Genomic DNA, 13,839 nt, shown 5'->3' with positions numbered 1-13,839 from the left:
CAGCAAAACAAGTCCGTCAAGCACAAACATACCTTTAATGTGGTGATGTCATGCTTTCATGAAGGCTGACAGGCTGAAAGGTGCTGTTGTTATCTTAGTTTTTACAAAATATTTTCTGCTAATAATATTGTTATCCATGTGGAGACATGTCCCGGGACACTGCACACACACACACACAAACACAAGCAGACAAACACACACACACACACACACTCTCTCTCTCTCTCTCTCTCTCTCTCGTCCACTATCTTTGTTGGGATTCTCCATAGACGTAATGGGTTTTATATTGTACAAACTGTATATTCTGTCTCCTTACACTAAATCAACCCCTAAACATACCCATCACACACACACACACACACACACACACACACACACTAACCCGACCCCTAAACCGACCCATCACACACACACACACATACACTAACCCGACCCCTAAACCGACCCATCACACACACTAACCCGACCCATCACACACATTTTCAAAAAAACTCATTCATTTAATTTAGGCCCACAGTGACACAAGTTCCCATGAGTGTGTGTGCATTCAGGTTTAAGTCCCCACCACGATAGAAAAACATGTACACACTCACACACTGCATAGATACATCATTATTTAATCACACTGGCTTCACAACAGGTTGTCAGATTAATTTAGCTGTTTTTTCGTTGTATGCACCAGTGTCACTCTGATAAAAAGTAAACTATGTTTAACAAGATTTCATCTTTAATATGAATTAGTTTGTCTGTATTTTTCATCATTTTTTTCTTGTATACTTTTAAGTTCCATTTATTTAGTGCTTTGTTCAATCTCAAACCATTATTTTTATTTTTATTATTAAAATGTCTGCACAAGAGTCTACCTTGGAAATGTTTGCTCTGCTAAACTATAATTACTAAAACTAAAACTGAAACTAAATAAAATAAAAACTAAATAGAAATGTGTTTGCAAAATAAAAACTAAACTAAAACTAACAAAACCATTAATGAAACTAACTAAAACTAAACTTAAATTTAAAGCAAAATTGAAAACGATATTAAAATAAAAACTAATTTAAAAAAGCAAAACTATAATAACTTTGGTGGCGTCTTTTTATTTGGGGACAAAAATGCGTCAGCGCGTTGTGTACTGCCAGCATTTCAAGGCAGTTTATGTGCAGGAGCTTCTCCCGTTCTGACCACTGGCCGAAGAACGGTCTGCCCTTGAGCAGCACTCCCCACCCCGAGGTGGATGCGTCCGTGGACACCACTATCACCCTCGAGGAAGTCCCCAGGCTTACACCTGATTGGTACCAGTCATCCGCTTTCCAAGGTTTCAGAGCTGTGACGCACTTCTAATTGACCTTGAAGCGAAGCAGACTGGATGCCCACGCGTGGGACTCGCGCTTTCAGCCAGAACTGCAGCGGGCGCATGCGGAGCAGGCCCAGCTGGAGCACTGATGATGCTGAGGCCATGAGACCCAGCATCTTCTGAAATTTCTTGAGCGGGACAGATGCGCCGCAGTGGAACGAGTTCGCTGTACGCTGAATGTCTACTGTGCGCTGTGGTGATAGTCGTGCTATCATGGACAGCGAGTCCAACTCTGTGCCCAGGAAAGGTATCATCTGACTGGGGGACAGAGAGCTCTTCGCCCAATTGACACTGAGACCCAAATTCTCGAGGTGATCGAGTAATATGGTCGTGTGCTCTATGAGCACTGAGCGAGATTGCGCTAGAATCAGCCAATCGTCCAAATAGTTCAGTACTCGCACGCCCCTCATTCTGAGGGGTGTGAGCGCCGCATCCATGCACTTCGTAAATGTACGGGGTGCCAGGGATAAACCGGACGGCAGGACTGTGTACTGATATGCCTGGCCCTCGAAGGCGAATCTCAAATATCACCTGTGACGTGACGCTATCTGTATTTGAAAATACGCGTCTTTCAGATCTATTGACACAAACCAATCTCCTTGGCGAATGTGCGCGAGGATTTTTCTGGTCTTGAGCATCCTGAACCGTCGCTTCACAAGCACTCTGTTCAGTTGCCTTAGATCTAGTATGGGTCTGAGACCCCCGTCTTTTTTCGGTACCTGGAAGTATCTGCTGTATAGCCCTCCTTCACTCTGAACTTGAAAGAGAGGCTCTATGGCCCCTTTGTTCAATAGTTTCGCCACTTCGGCTCGAAGTAAATGTGCTACCTCTGCTTTTACCGTGGTCTCGACGCACGCCGTATAGCGGCGAGGGCGTCGGCGAAACTGTAGCGAATAGCCTCTTTTTATAATGTCCAGCACCCACTTCGAAACCCCGGGCAGCTTTGCCCATGCGTCTGCATGAATAGCTAGGGGTTGAATACGAAGCTCGCTCCGTTCGCTCAGCGATGGAGAGGCTTCGGTGTGCTGTAACACAAGCGTCGCGCTCGTGACATTTGAGGCATGGGGCGCGCTGATAACAGCGGTCAACCGCGAGGGGGAGGGCTGGGCGAGTCCCGTAGGAACTGTCATGTCTATGTGTGGATGTGGGCGCGGGACAGCGGGCACATTTACCACACCGAAAGCATTGTTCGCTTGAGTGAAGCGAATGCACGCTGGTTTCGTTTTTACAGAAACCGTGAGACATGCATAACGTGGTGTTTGTGGGCACTGGGTAGTGGGCACATTTACCACGTTTAAAGCGCAACCGATCTGAGTCGATTTTATGTGCGCGGGCCCTGTGTGACAGGCTGTGCTTGTGTGTAGAGATGGGCACTGGGCAGTGGGCATTCTTACTACACATGAGACACCATCGGCCGTGGCCGGGACATCAGAAAATACACTCTCTTGGGGATTTATCTGGGTAGCCGTGAAAACAGCATTTGTGTGCAGGCAAGCGGGCGACAGAACCAGCTTGTTGGCTGCAGAAAACACTGGAACAGTCACATCTCGAACTGGACGAGCGAATAACTTTGGTGGAAGTCCGGCCGCGGCGGGACTCGAACACCGTCGTTTTCCTAGGTGTGCTAGGACGACTTGGGGGCCTCAGGCTTTACCACAATCCTAGGCCGCGGGCCACGCATGGCGGGGCGGCGGCTGGATGAGCGGGAGCACGGTCTTGCGCTTCGGGCATGGCGGCGCTGCGAAGTGGCGGCAGTGGACGGTGGCTGGGGCTGTGAGCTCTGTGCAGACGGTTTCGCACGGCCTGCTGCAGAGCTGGAGCGCTTCAGGAGGAAGTGCTTCATAGCCTGTGACGCTTTCTGTACCTCTGCGAATCTCTCCGCAAAATCCTTGACGGAGGATCCAAAGAGGCCAGCGGGAGAAAGCGGGGCGTCGAGGAACGCGGTGCGCTCAGACTCGGCCATTTCTGAGAGCGTCAGCCACAGGTGCCTCTCGGTCACAGTGAGAGAGGCCATACTCCGTCCAATGGCCTGTGCTGCGGACTTAGTGGCAGGGAGAGCGAGGTCCATGGCGCTTCTTAGGTCCGGCACGCAGATTGCGTCAGGTCCTTCTCATCCAGCTTTCGGAGGAGATCGGCCTGGAAGATCTGCAACGTGGCCATGGTGTGCAGCGCTGACGCAGCTTGCCCGGCGGCGGAGAAAGCGCGGCGGAGCAGGCTTGACGTCGTGCGGCAAGCTTTAGAGGGTAGGGCCAGCTTAGCGCGCCATCCAGCGGAGGGCGGACATATGTGGGCCGCTATCGCCTCTTCGACCGGCGGCAGTGAAAGGTATCCCCTGTTCTTGGCATCGTCAACTGCAGAGAATGCCAAAGAAACAGATGGACGCACTCTAGCTGAATAGGGGGCGTTCCAGGACTTAGCGACTTCTTCGTGAAGCTCAGGAAGAAAGGGCGCTGGTTTGGCTCTCCAGGCAGGAAAAAGCCATCCAGCCAGTTGTGAGCGGGCTGCTCGGGCGAAGACCACTCGAGGCCGAGGCTCGCCGCGGCCTGTGCGAGTATCCGCATGAGCTCCGTCTCGATGGACGCTCTCTTGCCTGACGATGTACGGGCAGGGGGGGGCGCAATCTCCTCAGAGCTCGCCCAATCCTCACTGCCTGACGCCAGGATAGAGCAGGAATCATCCTCTCCCAGCAGGGCTTCCTCGTCAGCGATGTCGACGGAAGCGGCGGCAGAAAGCGGCCGCTGTCCATCAGGAAGAGAAGCTGACGAAGCCGGTGAAGCAGGCGGGCGAACCGGCGAGCTTTGGCGGCTGGGGGAAGGTTCCGGGACCCGCTGGGCACGGCGCTTTTTACGGCGCGACACCGCGGCGGGCGGGGGATCAGTCTCGGTGAAGAAAGCCAGGCGAGTCCTCAGAGTCGCCATGGGCAATAGCTCGCAGTGAGGGCAGCCGCCGTCAGCGAGCACGAGAGCTGCATGTTCCTCACCCAGGCAAGAAACGCAGATCACATGGCGGTCCCCGTCGCTGAGTGTGGCTCTGCACGAGCCGCAGAAAGGCATCTTTAAAAAGACGCTGCTCTTTTAGAATGTGTGTCGCGGCGGCAGTAGGAAGGCAAGGAAGGCGGCGCTGCCAGCGACTTCAGTGACTCGTCCCGCTGAAGGTGATCTCTCTCAGACGGCGCGGCTTCTCTCCAGCTCCAGCGATGCGTGTGCTTCGCTTGAAGGATGAAAAATCAGATAATAGCTGCCTGCGAGCGATATTTATAGGCCTAGACCACGCCCGTTCCGGCGGGATGTGACGCAGCGGGCGCGAAGCACCCTCATTGGGTCTGGCGTCACGGCAGGCCTCGCTCGATAGGCTGCTGCAGTTGCCGCAGAACAGCCAATAGGCGCGCGAGCTGCCTCGTCTATGTCTGTATGCTGCCGAAACGCGTTTTGCATTATTGAAAAATTAAGGATAATTTTTGGCTTCAATATCTCGCGGAAAAAGGATTTTCCCCTAGCGTAAGATATCTTACTCAGTACGAGAGATCTCTTGTAAGAGAACAACAACAGAAGACTCTGAAAACGATACAACCCGTGTTTAAACAAATACTGCTCTGTCGTCTTTTGTTTTCTTTCTTCCTCTGTGCAGATAAACACTTGATGGCTGTCCCGAGATTCATATGCAAAATCCTCCTCACCTGCATTTGAAGCCACAACCTCAAGAAAACAACTAGACCCACTGCTGAGCCAACCAACACAGAAGAAAAATACACAACGCAGAGACTCACATACGAAACCTTCAGGCATCCATCTACATGATCAAGACTACAAGCCTGCACCATTACATGAGTGCTGCACTGGGTTAATGTCGGGTTAACCAACAAGCAATCTTGATCTTTCAACAAAATTACACCAGATGACTGAAGATAATTCTTCATGGTTCAGAAACTTGTTCACGACAAAATGAGTTCCAACCATAAAAGAAAAAAATACACAACGCAGAGACTTCACGGACCCTAATCGCATGTTTGTTTTTGTGTCAGCATGCAATTACAGATGAACACAGAACATGGTATGTGCCTGTAACTATCACACTGTCACATGTCTGTCCTGTCTTGTGCTGCACATGGGTGTTTGTTGTTTTGTGCCATGTGCTCTCCTGTCTATTGTCTAGCCCCTCCCATCTTGTTATCTAATTATTGGTTAATTTGTCCCACCTGTCCTTCTCGTTTCCCTCCTTTGTTTGTTCCTCTATTTAGCCTCCCTGTGTTTGTAGTCCTGTGCTGGTTCGTTGTCCGAGTTACCTGTTTCCTGGAGTCCTGAGTTTTTGAGTTTGTACCTTGTCTGATTGTCTCTAATAAATCTCCTCTGCAATTGTATCCTCGTCTCTCATTCACTGTTCCGTGACAGAACGAACCAGCCAAAGTATGTGGATACAGCGGAGTGAGATTTTTCCGCAGGGAGAGGGAGAAGGAGCTTCTATTTCCTTATTGGAATACTTCGCCAGATGCGCTCAAAGGACTTTGGAGCAGGAGAGGACCATGGTTGACGACAGTCAGCTGAAAGGAGAGACTTCACCGCTGATCCCGAAACGGAGGAGGAGAAGGAAGACTTCCTCCATGCCTGTTCCGGTGGTCCCAGTTCCGGTGATCCCGAGTACGGTGGTCCCAGTTTCGGTGGTCCCAGTTCCGTTGATCCCGAGTCCGGTGGTCCCGGTTCCGGTGGTCCCAGTTTCGACGGTCCCAGTTCCGGTGGTCCCAGTTCCGGTGGTTCCAGTTCCGGTGGTCCCGAAACGGAGGAGGAGAAGGAAGACTTCCTCCATGCCTGTTCCGGTGGTCCCAGTTCCGGTGGTCTCAGTTCCGGTGGTCCCGAGTCCGGTGGTCCCAGTTCCGGTGGTCCCAGAACTCCTTATCATCAGTCCTGCCATGGCCAGGAGGGCCGTGCATCTCTTCTATGCTATAGCGGTACTGCATGCGTGGAGGAGACACAGCACGTCTGCCGAGCCTGTGTCTTTGGACAAGATGGCCACCGCCGAACCTGTTCAGATCACGTCTGCCCAGCCAGAGACTGTTCACGTCACGTCTGCCCAGCCAGAGACTGTTCACGTCACGTCTGCCCAGCCAGAGACTTTTCACGTCACGTCTGCCCAGCCAGAGACTGTTCACGTCACGTCTGCCCAGCCAGAGACTGTTCACGTCACGTCTGCCCAGCCAGAGACTGTTCACGTCACGTCTGCCCAGCCAGAGACTGTTCACATCGCGTCTGCCGACCCAGAGCCTGTTCACGTCACGTCTGCCGAGCCTGTTCACGTCACGTCTGCCGAGCCTGTGTCTTCGAACAAGATGGCCGCCGCCGAGCCTGTTCACGTCACGTCTGCTGAGCCTGTGTCTTCAGACAAGATGGCCGCCACAGAGATTGTTCACGTCACGCCTGCCGAGCCTGTGTCCCCTGACAAGATGGCCGCCGTCGAGCCTGTGTCTGTTCCTGAGCCGGTGGTGTCTGTTCCTGAGCCTGAGCCGGTGGTGTCTGTTCCTGAGTCTGAGCCGGTGGTGTCTGTTCCTGAGCCTGAGCCCTCAGTGACCGCGACACTGGCCATTATGGCCACAGCCATGTGGTGTGTGTGGGCTACGCACACACTTGAGCCGGTGGTGTCTGTTCCGGAGCGGGTGGTGCTAGTTCCAGTGCCTGAGCCGTTGGTGCCAGTTCCAGTGCCTGAGCCGGTGGTGCCAGTTCCAGTGCCTGAGCCGTTGGTGCCAGTTCCAGTGCCTGAGCCGGTGGTGCCAGTTCCAGTGCCTGAGCCGTTGGTGCCAGTTCCAGTGCCTGAGCCGGTGGTGCCAGTTCCAGTGCCTGAGCCGGTGGTGCCAGTTCCGGTGGTGCCAGTTCCAGTGCCAGTTCCGGTGGTGCCAGTTCCAGTGCCTGAGCCGGTGGTGCCAGTTCCAGTGCCTGAGTCGTTGGTGCCAGTTCCAGTTCCTGAACCGGTGGTGTCTGTTCCTGAGCCGGTGGTGTCTGTTCCAGTTCCTGAGCCGGTGGTATCTGTTCCAGTTCCTGAGCCGGTGGTGTCTGTTCCAGTTCCTGAGTCGGTGGTGTCTGTTCCTGTGGTGTCTGTTCCTGAGCCGGTGCCGGTTCCTTGGCCGCCCGAGGGGTCGTCTCCGCCGTGGCCGCCCGAGGGGTCGTCTCCGCCGTGGCCGCCGGAGGGGTCGTCTACGCCTTGGCCGCCGGAGGGGTCGTCTACGCCATGGCCGTCCGAAGGGTCGTCTCAGCCCTGGCTGCCTGCACGATCTTCTCCGCCCTGGCCGCCCGAGGGAGAATCTCCACCGTGGCCGCTTGAAGGGTCGTCTTCGCCCTGGCCACCCGAGGCAAAGTCTCCGCCCTGGCCACCAGATAGACTGACATTTCCGCCCTGGCCTCCCGAACTGTCCATTTCCCCTGCCCCACCCTGGTCTGTCCTTCCTGTTCCACCCTGGTCTGTCCCTCCCGTCCCTAGTGGAGCGTCTGGTAGCCGCTCCTTAAGGAGGGGGTAATGTCACATGTCTGTCCTGTCTTGTGCTGCACATGGGTGTTTGTTGTTTTGTGCCATGTGCTCTCCTGTCTATTGTCTAGCCCCTCCCATCTTGTTATCTAATTATTGGTTAATTTGTCCCACCTGTCCTTCTCGTTTCCCTCCTTTGTTTGTTCCTCTATTTAGCCTCCCTGTGTTTGTAGTCCTGTGCTGGTTCGTTGTCCGAGTTACCTGTTTCCTGGAGTCCTGAGTTTTTGAGTTTGTACCTTGTCTGATTGTCTCTAATAAATCTCCTCTGCAATTGTATCCTCGTCTCTCGTTCACTGTTCCGTGACACACACGTTACAAGAATGAACTTGCTATGTGTCTGTAACTATCACACGTTACAAGATTGAACTTGCTATCTTGCTATGTGCCTGTAACTATCACACGTTACAAGAATGAACTTGCTATGTGCCTGTAACTATCACACGTTACAAGAATGAACTTGCTATGTGCCTGTCACTTACACAAGTTACAAGAATGAACTTTTAAGTGTCTAAATTTGTATTTTGTGAGAGGTTTTAAGAACTCTCAAACGGGGGACTGTGAAATCTATTTCAGATATGCATCCGTACATAACATCATGGTGAAGAATACTGATTTTAGCATTTGAGGTTTTAATTTAGATTCCTATATAAACTGAGAAAGTTCAGCAGCGGTTATGATGATTATATCAAGAGATTCCTGCCAGTCCTGTTCTCTAAATCAGTGGTTCCCAAACCTGTCCTGAAGGACCCCCAACACTGCACGTTTTCTTTGTCTCCCTAATCAAAAACACCGGATTCAACTCATCAGCTCATTATCACATGGGTTAATGAGTTGATGAGTTGAATCAGGTGTGTCTTCGCCTTCTTTAGGAAAGACGAAGGAAAAGTTTTGAACAGAGCCTACAAACATGTTTAATCTAGAGGACAAATGGCTTAAACTCGTGGAGATTTAACTGAAAGGTTTTAACTGAAAGTAACATTAGTATTTGCTCGCTGTGGTTTATTCCATACGCCGTACACTCATCAACGTGTGTTTCTATTTTACAGTAGGTGTGTTTCCTTTACAGATTTGCGCAAAACTTTTGCGATTTTTTTCTAAATATCGATAAAAAACTATTGCAAAATGACGCCGTTTCCATTAACCAATGTTATGCGACTAAACGTCATTTTTTCCTCTCGCGATAAGCCATTCCAAAAATCATGGCAACGGACGTTGGTAGGTTTATATATATCACAGTCACGTACCGCACTAGACAATAGGCTTGTTTGAGATGCGCCTTGCCTTGCCTGAAATGTATGCGAGAGTAGGCGGCTGCAGTGAGAGGAGGAGTGAAAAAAGCGCAGGCAAGCCAGACAGTTCTCTCTTCTCGCAGTGGATCAGACACCTGCGAGATCAAAGATGGATATCGCGGAATTCACTAATTGTGTTGCTAATAAACTGGATGCATGCATCTCGCGCTGATCACCGGTGATTGGTTCTGCGCAGATTTTGCTCATCTCAAACAAGCCTATTATTATTATTAATAGAAGGAAATGTAGTCGTGTTATCCAAGTATTAATGTCAAGGAAAGACCCTTATACTGTGAGCGGCACATATGAGGAGTTTCTGGGTTTTTCTCATATCTGCTTCAACGTCTTGATTGTGGCATTTCTTTGAGGTTTAGAAACCAGTTTAGAATCAGTCAATCTTTTGTCTTTTATGAATTTAATAAAGAGCTCTGTCTCGTATTCTGTCCAAACACACCGCATCATCTACGTCAGGTGACTGTAAATGTGCAAAAACTGTTTCCACTGCAGTTTTGCGGAATATTCCTTTTTCAAATTGCCTGAAAAACCACCTCATGCGAGCGTAAAAACTTTTTTGCGATAAATGGGAGTTTTTGCGAAATTGACGTGTTTCCATTGGGCGTATTTTCAATTCACAATTTCAATTTGCGCAATTTGAAGGGTAATGGAAATGTGGCTAGTGACTCAGTAGGAGTCGCAGGTCCTTCTGCAGTCACAACAACACAAACACACACACACACATATGAACCTCATTCATGTTTTAAATCTATTATACTAAATATCTCTTCAAGATAATGGAAAGTCATTAAATAAGTAATTTTCACTTTGTTCCACTGAACACTGATTGTTTTCTCTTCTGGTTTCTCCTTACAGAGTAGATCGAGATTAATCACCAGACGTCCTAATAAATCATTACATCAGTTTAAATCTGTGAAACGGAGATGAGAGGATCAGTGACCATCAGGAGATCCACAGAAGAGCCTCATTACTGTCTATGAGGAGATTTAAATGTGTGATTAATGTGTAAATGTGTTTCATACAGGTGGAAGAGACTCAGACTTTACAATTAAATAAAGCAGCATGTGTGTTAGCATGTGTATTAGAAACATGTGATAATGAATGATTAATGTTGGTTTAGTATTCGGTTTAAGGCCTACAAAAATAATAACGACTGGATTGAACTCCAGTCACATATGATATGAACATATGATATAGTCTACAATGTGAAATTTGCATGTTCAGAAAATGTATATATATATATATATATATATATATATATATATATATATATATATATATATATATATATATATAAATAAACATTATCTCACCCAAATTTTATGCACAGAATATGTTTGTTTGTTTGTTTGTTTGTTTTTCAGTTTTATTTTATATTAAGTTAGTTATGTGTGTCTGTTGCTAATGTACAGATATTCAGTGTATTGTCTTTGTTCTGTGGATGGAGTCTCTCCTCTACACACCAACTAAACATTTTTACTATTATGTACCTTTCATTTGCTCTGCTCAAGATAGTCTACTCCATTTTGTTTAGAAATTATGCTCTTTCACCACATTTACATTCACATGTAAATAAAATTATAAATATACATTTAAGAGCAACAATTTTTGTTTGAAAAGTTCATTTGCTTGTTATGAGTATTATTGAAGCTACATAAGCAGATCCAGAGAGATTCTTATGCTTAAAAAAGGTTAAGTTTAGATGTTAAATAAGAAAGCGTACGAGCGATCTTCAGATTTCTTTGAGAAGAAATCATGTTGGTCTAATATATAAAGACAGGAATTATAAAATTTGTGTGCTCTGATTGGTTGCTGTTACGAACCCCTCTTGTTAAAAGGCTCGTTCTGAAAGGGTTCAGCAACATAAAAGGAGACGAAAGGCAAAAAGCAGTTTAAAACATTTATTAAGCCCAATAAATGACTGCACCAACTCTCGTCTCTCAATTTGTCTCTCTCCATAGGTAAACACACATTTACTCTACACTACAGTCAACATAGACGAACACCAACAAAATAGAACAAAATAGTAGCACAGTACAAAGAACACAGCTTGAGTGGATCAGCGGCTAGGCATCATGAAGCACGAAGTTCATCATTGCGTGTCTCACCCTCCTTCACACTCCACTTATATGCTCAGCACGAGCCATCAGAGCAACGGGCCACAGGTGCGCAAGGGCGGAGCCTACACTCAGAAAGAAATCCCAATTAGAAACAAACACACAAAAATACACAGGCAACACCCATGAGGCTGAGGCCGTAACAGTTGCTAACGTTTTTCAAAATATCTTTTATGTTCCACAGATGAAAGAAATGAAGAAAGAAAAATACAGGTTTAAAGCTATATGAGGGGGAATCAATGATGACAGAATGTATATCTTTGTGTGAACTATTCCTTTAAGGCTTTTATCAATTTTATCTTAAAGCAGAACTCGGCAACTCTAGCGAACTCTAGTCACTTCTTCGCTGATTTTCCCTTTTGTTGTCGCATGTTTTCCCCACGAGCTCCCCCTACAGCTGTGGGGGGGCGTATATTTCACAACACGGTCGTAAAAAACTCACTTGCAGCGGCCTCCTCCCCCTCTCTACCGCTGCTCATGTGCGTTTGTTTTGATCGGAGCAAGCCAACTGTATCGTGTGGAGCTATGTCTACCGAGGTGGGTAATACATCATACACATTATCATAGAACACTGACATGTACATTTTGTCATAAAGCAATTCGTGTTTCGCGCTCGTTCTCGTTCTTGCTTCTCACGAGACTTCCAATTTCTATCTTGCCGGGATGGTAGTCCCCAAGTTGCAAGGTTGGTTTTCCGCCTGGGAACGCTGAGGGGAGCGGGGAAAGTCACCAATATCACCAGAACAGGTTGTTTAACCATACAAATGATTTCTAGACAGTTTTATTAAGTTAAAAAAGTTACCAAGTTCTGCTTTAACAACTTCAAAATGTTTTGAAAACTAAATTAAATTATATTAGGAATTATAGAGCATCAGAGTTTGCCTCATGAAATCTCTTAAACATCTTTTTAACAAAGTGAGAGTAAATCATTGTATTTGGAAAGAATTGTCTGATTACTGAGTGATTTGGACGGACAGTCGGTGAGGTTTGTGACTCACTGAGGGTTTAATAAGTCATGTGACATACAGCATGAGATGGGCACATTAATGATTTGCTGCGTTCGAAACCGCATACTTCCCTACTATTTAGTATGGGAAAAAGAGTAGGCGAGCGAAAAAGTATGTACGAATCCAAAAGAGTAGGCGAGAATTACCTGGGTGACGTACTAATTATCACGAGATTCGGACTTAAGTGCGTTCGAATATGCCTACTTTCCTACTATATAGTAGGCGAAAACAGTACGTGAAGGAAGCAGTACGTTCGAAACAGCATTCATAAAAGAGTAGGCGAGAAGTTCCCGGATGGCTTACTGCTTTCGGCCAGATTTCCGAGTGCTCGACCGATGGCTACTCTTCTATCCCAGGAGGCCACGCGAGAGGATACGTCATTATCAAACATCGCAGAGATCAGCGACGCGGGTGCTTTCAAATGTGAGTAAACACGGGTCCTCCTTGTGTTAAAATTGCAAGTGTTGAACTACTGTAGAGTAAACTGTTGAATTGATGAAGGTGTAAAGACGTTACACAGTAGGCTATAGTTGTGATTTTGCAATAAAAACACGTTTTATTATGTATAACGTTAGCTAACAGGGGAGCTCCAGTAAGGACACGTAAGTTACGTCTCTAACGTGGATTTACATAAACCATATACATCTTAAAGACGCTTATTTTAAATGTCTATTTACATCTGACAGGAAAATCTTCAGTAAGTATTGCAGAAGAGCACATCACAACATGAAATAGACATCTGAGTGATGAATGTGTGCTATTATGTAGAACAAATTTATAAAGTAAAACACAAGTTATCTATTTTATTTGTTCATTACTGTTGATAAATTGAGGAACATTTATGTTGAATAAAAAGTTAAAACAACCCCAACATGTAAATGTAGTGTTGAGCTCATCACAGAGGTAACGTGAATCTTGTCTGGATGTTACAGGGACAGCCATTGCTGCCATCAAAGGCTTTGAGTGAGTATACTAATTTACTAATTCTAATACTAATTTCAAACAGAGCTATTACAACACATTTCTGATTCTAGATTTCTGTGCATTTGCTGCACAGCTTTTGTGGTGGAGCAGGACCTGCAAGGGAAGATGATGGTGGCATTTGTGAAAAGCGTTTTTGTCTTCTAAATAAAACTGAAATCAAATGACATTGTGCGGTTAAAATGACTGCTTTTGTGTTATGTTTGTGCATTTTTGTAGGATCTGAAATGTCAGCAGGCTGGTGTGAGCACTGAGGATGAGGAGCACAGAGCTGAATCCTGGAGATGGTGCCATGAGTCCCTCCATCACTCCACCTGCCCTTATTGCTTTAGATTGTGAAGCACAACACTATACGCAACAACCTCAGGCACAAAGGCACGGCTCACCTCTGGCGGTCAGCTGATTCATCAGAATAAAGCCGCAGAATGGGAACCGCTGTGTTGAGATGGCAGAAGGATGTGGGGTTCAGCGCCTGTAGCCTACATACATGATTGTAGTTTGAATAAAGCTTTGTTTCATGTGTTGACTTGTATGCATTTGTTTATTGTGTGATGGTGACTTTCATTCATTCT

This window comes from Squalius cephalus (assembly GCF_949319135.1).
Source record: "Squalius cephalus genome assembly, contig: scaffold_72, whole genome shotgun sequence".
Taxonomy (NCBI): domain Eukaryota; kingdom Metazoa; phylum Chordata; class Actinopteri; order Cypriniformes; family Leuciscidae; genus Squalius; species Squalius cephalus.
The sequence above is the reverse complement of the archived record's forward strand: the minus strand, read 5'-3'. Positions refer to the sequence as shown.